The sequence below is a fragment of the Sceloporus undulatus genome, chromosome 2 (assembly GCF_019175285.1).
Source record: "Sceloporus undulatus isolate JIND9_A2432 ecotype Alabama chromosome 2, SceUnd_v1.1, whole genome shotgun sequence".
In the NCBI taxonomy this organism is placed as follows: Eukaryota; Metazoa; Chordata; class Lepidosauria; order Squamata; family Phrynosomatidae; genus Sceloporus; species Sceloporus undulatus.
The window spans coordinates 163,986,844-163,998,862 of record NC_056523.1 but is presented as its reverse complement, the minus strand read 5'-3'; the positions used below and the strand labels follow the sequence as shown (position 1 = coordinate 163,998,862).

At 39.0% G+C, this 12,019-nt stretch overlaps 1 long non-coding RNA gene across 2 annotated transcripts in view; it reads right to left on the bottom strand.

Moving 5' to 3' along the window:
* Positions 1-4,579: 4,579 nt before the first annotated feature.
* Positions 4,580-12,019, bottom strand: part of LOC121921788 — a 75,170-nt gene continuing 67,730 nt past the window's right edge. For both annotated transcript variants that reach the window (XR_006102051.1, XR_006102052.1), the window contains 2 exons: positions 9,060-9,277; positions 4,580-5,209 (listed from right to left, as the gene is read on the bottom strand). This is a non-coding gene — a long non-coding RNA (uncharacterized LOC121921788). The remainder of the gene's footprint in view (positions 5,210-9,059; positions 9,278-12,019) is intronic.

Sequence of the window (12,019 nt, the reverse complement as noted above, 5' to 3'; positions counted from 1 at the left end):
CCCATTTCTCTCTAATGTTTTGGAGAGAGCTGCCTTTTCCCAATTGATGCCTTGTTTGATAACACATTATTTTCTTTTATTATTTTATTATTTTCAATCAGGGTTCAGGACAGGTCATTGCACAGAAATGGATGTGACATGTGTAGTAAATGATATTCTAGTTGCAAAGGCTTGGTGACAAACATTGGTGATGATCTTATTGGATCCTTCTGCAGCCTCTGACACTTTGGACATCAGATCCTACTACTATGGTGGGCATCAATGGGAATAATGGAAAACGTTCTGTCCTGGTTTAAATTTTCTATTGGATAATTCCTCTGCTATTTCATTTTGAGGAGCTATCTCAACAACTTTTCCACTAACTGTAGGAGTGCTTCAGGGATCAGCACTGGATCTTTTTCTTTTCTCATTACATACACTTCCCCTCAGATTTCTTATTTCAGGAGTGGGTTTCCCATATCACATATACATACATGATAGGTTTTCCCATTTTGGTTCAATTATTGCTATTGTATGGAAATCCATACTGGACTACCTGTTAAGTGTTTCTCTGCAGATAACCATTCACCATCTTAAGCTGAACATGGATAAAATACAGATCCTGGTGTTTCACCCTGACTGCCCAGTAGCCCACTTTTATGCCTTTGGAGTCCTGCTGGATGATTGTCCCCACATTCCTTTATCAGGACAACTGCAAAAGCATATAACTTCCACCTTTTGAATAGCCATAGGATCCGTAGGTTTTTTACTATCAAGACTGCCCACTTGCTTGTCCAGGGGTTGGTTATTTTATGCCTGGACTATTGTAAAAGCCTACTGACAGGTTTGCCTTCCTGCTCCCTCAGTCCTTTGGTTTTAATCCATAACAGAGCTGTTCAGGCTGTTTTAAATCTCCCTAAATACTTATATGTCTCTTCCCCTCATAGATCTCTCCACCAGCTACCAGGACTTATTACAAGCTTTTGGTCCTGGTATTTCAGGACCAAATATAAGTGCACTTTAACCTCCCCCAATATCTGGCAGCTCAGCTACTATGGTATGTACTATGAAGGAATTTAAGATCTACAGGCAGAGGATTAACAAATACAGCTTTGTCAAGACTGCAAGCCTTTCAAGATCTAGCTTCATATTTGTAGAACAGTCTTTCTTTGCACTGCGGGCTGGAGAATGATCTTATGCATTTTTGCAAAGGGTTGAAGACCTTCCTCTTTGATTCACTGGATTAAGCTGCTGCATGTTACTAAAGTGGCCAAGATGGGTAGCAACTGATGAGGATTTCGTTTTTACTAAATTGTTATACTATTTTAGTATTTCAGTATATTATATTGTAGTCGTTTATTATTTTGTTCCTGATTATACGTATATGTCTAATGTTCTGCCCTTTGGTGAAAATGATGTTAAGAATAAACATTATCATCATCATCATCATCATCATCATCATCATCATCAGCCCTGGTGGCGCAGTGGTTAAATGCCTGTACTGCAGCCATTCACTTGAAACCACGAGGTTGTGAGTTCAAGACCAGCAAAAGGGCCCAAGCTCGACTCAGGCTTGCATCCTTCCGAGGTCCCTAAAATGAGTACCCAGACTGTTGGGGGCAAATTAGCTTACTTGCTGTTCACCGCTATGATCTTTGGAATAGCGGTATATAAATAAAACAAATTATTAAATTATCATCATCATCATCATCATCATCATCATCATCATCATGATGCTATTTGTTAACAAACATGCATCTGTCTTCTTTGATGGTTCTTCTATGCCAGACAGGGAGGACCAGAGGGTGGTTTGAGCCCTCCCTCCCTCCTACCCCTTTTCAATAATGTTAAGTAAAGACTACCTCCCCTACACACACACACACACACACACACACACTTACCTGGAAATGGAAATATTTTACAGGAAGCTCAGCTTCGAAGAAAGCTTACTTGAAAGATGAACCCATCTAAATCAACAGGACATGGAAGAAAATGTACTTAGAATAGAAGGATGAAAGTGAAATACAGTGTGCCCTTGCCTTACGTGGGAGATCTGTTCCGGGGGGGGGGGGCGGGCTCGTGTAAGGCAAGTTCCACATATGCTTGAGCCCCATTGAAAGTAATGAGGCTCGTGCACATGGCACCACATAGCAAGCACACCATTTCCTGTATGTTGCACAGCTTTCAGTGTAAGCTGAAAGCCACATATATAGCACCCCCACATATGGCACAGGAGCACTGTATAAGTGGGATCCTGTTCAAGAATTACAATGGCATACATCTGATTCATGTCATTGCAATTCACTTTTACAATAATTGTGCAGGCTGGATAACTCTTCTGACCATACTTTGGGGAAAGTTTTTCCCCCAAAGCTCCATTTAAAGCAGTGCAGCTACCCCTCACAAAATGGCCATTTCATTGTTGCCAGAGAAATGAGTGGGGATGTGTCCAACCCTATTTCTGTAACCCTTTCATTAAAAGAAAGTAGAAAGTCTTCCACCACCTAGTGCCTTCCAAATGTTTTGACATTCAGCACTCAGCAGGCCCAATGACTCAGCATGGGCAGTGGCTACAAATACTGGGATCTGTAGTTCAAAACATATGGAGGGCACCAGTTTGGAGAAGTCTGTTAAAAACCATGTATCGCCAGTATGTTTTTATCCCACCTCACATTGCAAGATCTTTACAAGAGAATTAAAAAATCAAGTGGAACAATAGAAAAATGAAAACCAATTAAAATAGTTTAAATATTCGAAAAGCACATTAACCATTGCATAATTTTAGAAGAAGAAAAGTTACAAAATATAAAACCACATTAACTATTTAATAATTAATTAATTTCATTTAATTAAGGTAAGTATGGTAGCTGCCTAAAAAACTAAATTACTCAGGGGAGTAATGAATTTTTTAAAAATGAAAACACACAGAGAACTATCATGTATAGAAAGGGGAAGTTCTACAACCATCTGATGATCTATATCCCATTTGGTGATGTTGCATTTAAATTCTACTCTAGCCAGGGCTTCCATTCATGTAAGTGGTCAGAGTAAGAATGGCTACATACAGTCAAGCCAGTGATTAATAGCAGCAAACACCGAGGTTGCTGAACTCTGGCTCTTACCAAGCAGTTATCACTGTACTAAAGAGCCAGCAGCAAAGAAAATGGAAAGTGAGCATCCAGTTTGCAGCAGTCCTGTTCATTGGGACTGGGGCCATCAGGATTACACACCATGCAGCACAGGCTTTGTGATTGATTTGAACCAATGTGACATTTGAGGAATATAGACAGGAGCCTCATAAAAAGAAGAAAAAAACCTACCCTGTACTTGTTTACTCTAAGGGTGCAAAAAATCATGTACTGCACAGTGAATTGTCAAATGTGAAAAATTTGATGCTTCTAGCTCCACAAACACACAGCAGTCTAATGGAAATGTCAGGACATTTTTTCTTTCTTTGCATGCAGGTGAGAAAGAAGCAATCACAATTCTGTATTCCCACCAGTTCAGATTCTCCAAGGACTGATTCACACATTACAGCCATGTTGACAATGGTGTTACCAATGAGAAAAGACACAAGATGCACAAAGGAAATAGGAGTGTCTAAACACTTGTGCACACACCAATGGGCCTAGTTTTCTGGCAGGCGTCTATTGGGTGTTTGAAGGCATTCATCTTAATTTCACACTCTGCTTCCCTCCATCCCACTGCAAACAGTTACCAGCAGTGTCAAGGAAGCAAATACAGCTTCCTTTCTAGAGAGTGTGCCAACCAATAATGACTAGTGATGCTGTACTAAATGATACTCAAAATGAATTCCTTACAATATTTGAAAAATCTCTAGGACAGCAACCCTCTGCTGCCAATTTAAATGCAACAAATGACACTTCTCAAGGGCTGTGTGTGTTGCACATTTTTCTTTAACTGACTATTGATGATGTGTTTACTGCAAGGTTCTGATATTGGTGTAGTGACCATAACTGCATAATGATAGTTCATTAGTGGTTTTTAGACAGAAACTGTATGGCCATCTGCCAGAGTGTTCCAGCTGTTGATTTTCTGTGTCATCAGTGGATTTTATTATATGATCTTTGGAGTTTCTTTCAACTCTCAAGTTCTATGATTCTTTTATTCTGGAAGGTCTGCTGAGTCATAACATGTCCACTTTTCTCTTGCAGAATGTGTCCAACCAGATTCACTCACTAATTTATGAGTGACTTCTCACTGTCAGAGACAGCTTGAAGCAATGTAGGTTCAAAACACACTACAGAAATAATCCAGTTTGAGACTATTTTAACTGTCCTGGCTCAGTGCTAGGGAATTCTGGAAATTGTAGTTTATTGTTGGATTCTGCTTTGATTCCTTTGTGGAAAAGCAGAATACAAACAATTATTATTATTATTATTATTATTATTATTATTATTATTATTATTATTATTTATGGCACCATAGTTCTTTGACAGAGAAGGCTAGGTGTCTCACAAAACTACAGTTCCCTGAATTCCATAGCACTGAGCCGGGGCAGTTAAAGTGGCCTCACACTGGATTATTTCTGCAGTGTGTTTTGGGCCTTACTCAAATACAAAAGAGCCACTATCACAAGGAAATGAAAATCAATATAATCCATCACTGCTGTGACAAGTTAATAACAGCTATACATATACAATCAATAAAACATCATTTAAAAGCATTCATCCACAATGCCAACAAGTACACTTCCCCCTTTTCCTTCTTTTTTTCTTTTTAAAATTTTTTATAAAGAATTTTATTAATTAAAAACATTACATACATTCATAAATACAAAACATATCTCCATACATAAAGAACAAAGCAATATATTCCCTTCTCTCTCCCCTACCATACAAATAAATCTATTATACCTATACATTAACACTTTGTACGAATTGTCCTAGACATTAACAAACATTGACAAACAAACAAATGTTAACCTAACAACCTACAACATAAAACATAAAAATTGAATTCCTGAAGTTTACTACTACACTCCTTCTAATCTGTATGTAAAATCAGAAAGATAATTTAAACCCCTTTTTCTTTATTTTTGCCATCAAAGGAACTGACTTACGACTTTAAATCAAATATTTTCTTTTGATGTTATTATAACTGGGACTCTTTCATAACATACATACAGAGATTCGAATTTATGATTAAAAAATTATCCAATTTGTCGTTTTTCATGTTTCTTCATTTCCTCTTTAGGTGGACTCACCTTCTGTTATAAGGTAGAGAAACAAAACATTAATATCAATAATGTCATTAAATTTGATTAATATAATATAATCCTAATCTATATCACATCTGATGTTTTTCTTTTTTTTTCCAGAAAAATAAGAAAGGGATTCCAGCTTTCTTTACATCATTCCCAAGAATGTCCTTGCGCCAAACAGGTGAGTTTATCCATTTCTGCCAAGTCTAACACCTTCAATATCCATTTATTACAGTCTATATTCTCTTTGCTTTTCCAATTTGCAGCGTATATTAATCTTGATGCTGTGATTAAATAACATAATAGTTGTACTTCTGGGAAATGCACAAACAGACCATAACACTAACCAACCTCTCTCATAGTTGTTACCCATACCTGGTCCAGTGAGGAATGGTCTCCTGCTCCTGAAAGTAGCATGCCATTTTCATAACTAAAACTCATCAATATCCTTGTTTCCCATGTGTTTGTACAAAGTTTTCAAAGTTGGTAGCTATCATCACATCTTGTGATGAAAAAATTTATAGTTAAATTGTGTGCAGTATGAGAAATAACTTTTTTCTAGATGACCTGCCTTTCCCATTGTCCAGCTTTGTTGGATGAGCAGAGGGGTCACTTAGATTACGTGAGTTTGCAGCTTACATGAACATCAGGTTCCATTCATATATCAAAGTAAATGTATAAACTTAGTTTAGCATCAGCAGATGTGTAGGTGTGTTCTGAGAAACTTTGAACAAATATACAGTCACTGGTGGCCAACGTTTCTGAGGTTGTTTAATTTTTCCACTAGCAAAGAATATCAGATGGAAAGCCAACCCACTAGAGGTGTATACAGACCAGAAGATAAGGTTTTATGATTGAGAAAACATCCTAATTTGGATAGAAAGACCAAATTAGGCAGCTTTTGTGCACTGAAGAGTACAAGATTAAGCTATCATTCTTCATGAAACTTTTGATTTACTTTAGCGATATGGCCTGATGATGCTAACTCAATGCTGTAGAATGAAATCCTGACCACAATAAAAAAATAAAGAAACAGAAAGAAGAAAAAGAGAGGGAGGAGGAAGAGAAAGAGGAAGAGGAAGGAAGAAGTGAAAGGGTGAAAAGACATACAACTAATACACAGTAAGGCTCTGACCTCATTACAGATTCAACTAAATAATCTTACTAAAATTACTAACAATCACAGCCAATTATTAATATATTGTTAGATTTCTTATTGCTCAAAATGTCCATAAGTGGATTCCAATATTTCAGAAAGTCTTCAACTGACTTATCTTTAGAACCCATGTTAATTTGGTCATTTGGACTAACTCAAGGGGTGTACAAACAGCCTCGAAGGGGCAGTCTCCAGCCGCCCCTTCTTCAGCCGGATCGGAGCCACAGCAACCTCATGCCACAGCCCTGATCTGGCCTTCCAGGGCACAAAAATAAACCCCAAAAAGCGGGTCATTTTTGCACCTTGAAAGGGCACTATAGCTGCATTGGCGTGGCTATGCGGCGATCCTTCGGTGTTGCGTGATATGGACACAGCGCTGAAGGAGTGCCATGATGCCACATGCTGTGTGGAGAAGCACACAGCGTCATGGCGCCCTGTGGACAGAGTCGGGGTGTGCATCATCTGGATGCAACGCCCCAACTCCGCTGGTCTGAACAGGGCTTCAGCAACCTTAACAATCCATTAATCCATCATTGGTGTTTCAGTCCATTTCCAAGTTTGTGAAAACAATATTCTTGCTACTGTTGTTATATACTGAAGGAGTGATCCATATTCTCTTTCCAATTCTTTATCCATAATGCCCAACAGAAACATGTCTGGTAACATTACAAAATCTAGCACTAAAATTTTAACTTTTCACCATCTTAAAATTTCACCACATATAAAAAAGGAGCTCTCCTTATTTTGATATCCTCAACATTGCTTTGAAATATTCTGGACAATTTTTGACATCTTATTTGGAGTTAGATACCATCTGTACATCATCTTATAAAGGCTTTCTTTTAAATTACTGCACAGAGCAGATTTTATATCTTTGGACCACATTTTCTCCCTACATTAATTTGGGTATTATGCCCCCAAATTTGAGCCCACTTTATTATGTACTATTTTAGAGATGTATCTTCAGTCTCTAGTTTCAGAAGCCATTTACAGTGCGTCCTCACCTTACGCGGGGATCCGTTCCGGATCCCTCCGCGTAAGGCGAATTCCGCCTATGCTCAAGCCCCATTATAAACAATGGGGCTCGTGCACGGCGGCGCACAGGGCGCAACGGGTGCACGCGCCCATTCAAATGAATGGGATGCGCCGCCCCTTCCACCCCGTGTGCACCCCGCAGCTTGAGCGCGTATGCTCAAGCCGCGTAAGGCGCGCCCGCGTATGACGCAGGCGCACTGTATTGATTAAATCTGTTTTCAAGTTGCATATAAGCAAACCCATTAAGATATTTTCCATCCTTAAACATCATTTCTCTGATTTAAACTTCCGCCTCTCTTGTTCAAAATACAGAAGATCATAATAGAGCAACCACTTCTAACCCATTGTTTCCTTAATAAGACTTCCTGTAGTGAAGTTATCTTAGAAAACAGTTTCTGTTTATCCTCGTAGGAGAGCCTTTATAATACAATGAATTTTAAATTCAGCATTTAATATACCAAAGACAACTATGTCAACCCAATCTTAATTTATGGCCTTCAGTTTCCAGGAGCATCAGTCATCTAAGTAGAATTCAGGTCACTCTTGAAAAGTTTGTGTAGCATAATATTGAACCAAACCAAATTATGAAAGAGGGGAAGATCCAAATTCAAATTTTGTTTCAGTCAGGGACTTACAATGCACTCTCAGTTAGCCTTAGGCACCACAATTTTGAACATAAGGATGTGTATGAGTTTAAATTCAAGGGCACTTGTTTGGAAACTGGACACTTGGAAATTGATAAAATGTTATAAGCCAAGTGCCCTGAGGTCTTAGGAAAAGTGCCGTACAAAAATAAAACAAAAAAATAAGTCTACAAGACAGACAACTAAACAGCTGGACATGAGGGTTTCACCGCCGTGCTGTCGTGTCGCTACATGCACAAGCCTCATTCAGTTAAATGGGGCTTGAGCATGCACAGTATTTGCTTTACGCGGGGGAGTCTGGAACAGATCCCCCATGTAAAGCAAGGGCAGACTGTATATTACACCAATTCTGGGACTCATGTAGCCCCCATTTCTCAATTGCTAGAATGTGACAGCTTCAGATGAAATCCAGTTATTAGTCCCAATTAGAGGACTAAGACTTGTCTGCTGGTCACTTGTGCTGAGGTCAGAATGAGGCAACCAGGCATGTGCTCATCACTGGGTATCTCATTCTGACCTCAGAAGCAAGCAACTCATGGTGACAGATGATGTGTCAAGAGGCTTAGCAGGACAGTTGTGCAGACAGCTGTCACAGTGTGAGAATAGAGGCTGAGGTAACAGGAGCGACCCATAAAGTATCCTGGCCAGTGCAGACAAGGCTTAAGAGGACTGATTCACTGAGTCCACTGGATCAATGAGATATTGGTGAGTAACACCTTAAATAGATTTCATTTGTTGAATGGGTCTACTGCTGTTGGGACTAACAATTGGATCTGGACTAAAGTCTTCCTGGACAAGACCTTAGAATGCTTACTTTTTGCTTTCTCTGACATTTGGGTCCCGGAAGCACCAGCTCTGAACCTGGAAAGAGGCTTCCAAGATCAGATCTTTCTCTGGGAACCGCTCTTTCTCTGCCCTCAAAGAGAAGCATCTGCAAATTGCTATCACCTTCCAGGAATCACAGCAATGAGTCCAGCATAAATTGAAGCTAGTTAGTTGATAAGATTATCAAAAATATTACATGGTTTGGTGTCTCTTAGGGTTTCACACTTGCAGGAGCCAAAGGGAGCTTCTGGCTTCTGTCTTTCCATAGTTGAGCAAGAGGAAAACTCCAGAACTGAGTGTTTCACAAGAGCAGTGTAGATGTGAGAAGGGAAACAGACTTGTTTAAAGTGCAGAGAAATCACTTCATCAAGGCCATTCTCTTCTAAGCAGTAGATAACCCTACCTCAAGGGGATCTGTAATTAAGACATAAATAAACTTTGGGGATTTACTGTAGTAAATCAGCTTTTAGTTTATAAAATGCAAGATACGTCATAATCTGGCATACTTAAATAATAAGCTTTAAATAATATCCCTGAAAAAGAAGTCACTGATAATATGAACAAAATGAAACTGCAGTATTAACACAGCTACAATAGAAAATAGCTTATCCGTTCCCATCTGGAAATAATATACCATCCATGATGCACAAATCAAAAGAAAGAATTATATGATACAAAACAAGCCTTAAGAGCTGTGTATTTGCTTTCCACGTGCATTGACCCTTAAGATAACAAATAAATAATATGTTGTTTTATTTTATTTTTCTCAAAATCTTCTAGGTGCAAAGATCAAATATAACTAAAGCATTAGAGAAACTGCCAAGTGAAATAAATAACACACTTGGCTAAGCAAAATAAAACAACTAGAAGGATGACTTACTGCGTATGTGTGTTAAGAGAACAGAAGCTTTGGATAAACAGGAGAACCCTTTTTCAAGGTCTTTTTTGACTACTATAAAAACATTCTTAAATATCTATGTGATAAAATAGATCTAATTTTCTGGAAAGTCAGAAAGAGAAAGAACACAATACACATGTTTTGAGAATAAAAACTTAAAAGGTGGAAAGGTGGGAGTAAAGTTTTTAAAAAGATGTTATGGGATTTTTTTACACTAGTCTAGTGGATCTGATATATTTGTGTGTGTATACAATAGGTAGAGTCTCTCTTCTGGTCACAGATAGTTGTAATCTGACTGGAGAGCAGTGTGGTATAGTGCTTGGGCTACAACTCTGGAGACTAGGGTTCAAATCTCTGCTCAGATATGGAAATCCATTTGGTGACCTTGGGCAAATCATACACTCTCTGTCTCAGAGGAAGGCAAAGATAGACCCCCTCTGAACAAATCTTGCCAAGCAAACTCCATAATAGTTTCACTTTAGCGTCCTCAAAAGTCAGAAACTACTTGAAGCCACATAACAACAACAATAATTTTAACACCTTATAGAGTAGTTGGTGTTATAATTGCCAATGTAAATGTACAGTCGGCCCTTCTTATACACAGATATTTTATACACGGATTCAAGCATACACGGTTTGAAAATGTTCCAAAAAAGTATAAATTTACCTTGGTTTTCCATTTTTTATAAGGGACACCATTTTGCTATGTCATTATATTTAATGGGACTTGAGTATACACGGATTTTGTTATACACAGGGGATCTTGGAACCAAACCCCAGCCTATAACAAGGGTCCACTGTAGTTGTTTTTCTAATACTGAAAAGAAATTAAAATAACTACTTTTAGATACTTTTAAAAAATGTAGTTACTTTAAAAAAATTGAATGCTCCAAGGCACCAAGCTGTACAATACATATTCTTATCCCATCTGCCTTGGCTTTGTCTCAGCAGCCATCACAGGTCATCTAGCAAGCTAGTGAAATATGGGCTAGACAAAGTCACTGTTACATGGATTTGTAATTGGTTGACTGGCAGAACCCAAAGGGTGCTCAACAATGTCTCCTTTTCATCCTGGAGAGAAGTGACCAGTGGGATCCCACAGGATTCTGTCCTGGGCCTTGTGCTATTCAACATCTTTATCAATGACTTGGATGGGAGAATTGGGAGCATACTTATCAAATTTGCAGATGGCACCAAACTAGGAGGAGTACCTAATACCCCAGAGGACAGTATCAAAATTCAAAATGACCTTAATAGATTAGAAAGCTGGGCCAAAGCTAAGAAAATGAATTTCAGCACGGAGAAATGTAAGGTATTGCACTTAGGGCGGAAAAATAAAATGCACAGATATAGGATGGGTGACGCCTGGCTGAATGAAAGTACATGTGAAAGGGACCTAGGAGTCCAAGTAGACCACAAGTTGAACATGAGTCAACAGTGCGATGTGGCAGCTAAAAAAGCCAATGCAATTTTAGGCTGCATCAATAGCAGTATAGTGTCTAGATCAAGGGAAGTAATCGTGCCACTCTATTCTGCTGTTTCAGGCCCCATCTGGAATATTATGTCTAGTTTTGGGCACCATAATTTTAAAAGGATGTTGAGAAACTGGAGCATGTCCAAAGAAGGACAACCAAAATGGCGAAGGGCCTGGAAACCATGCCCTATGAGGAATGACTTAGGGAGCTGGGGATGTTTAGCCTGGAGAAGAGAAGGTTGAGAGGTGATAGAGGTGATATGATAGCCCTGTTTAAATATTTGAAGGGATGTCATATTGAGGAGGGAGGAAGCTTGTTTTCTGCTGCTCAAGAGACTAGGACCCGGACCAATGGATGCAAGCTTCAGGAAAAGAGAGTCTACCTCAACATTAGGAAGAACTTCCTGATAGTAAGGGCTGTTTGACAGTGGAACACACTCTCTCGGAGTGTAATGGAGTCTCCCTACTTGGAGGTCTTTAAATGGAGGCTTGATGGCCATCTGTCAGGGATGCTTTAATTGAGAATTCCTGCATGGCAGGGGGTTGGATTGGATGGTCCTTGTGGTCTCTTCCAAAACTCTATGATTCTATGATTCTAGCAGTAGCATAAGACATCCCACAAGGTAGCACTTGGGCTGTATGCTGTTACTCCCCTGCCACTTAAGACATTACCATATGGGAGGAATGTCTCTCAATTTCGAAATAAAAGAATGTAGGCCAATTCGGAAATGAACGCAAGTGGGTGATTATCATGCCACAGAAGAACACAGCGCCCATCCCAAAG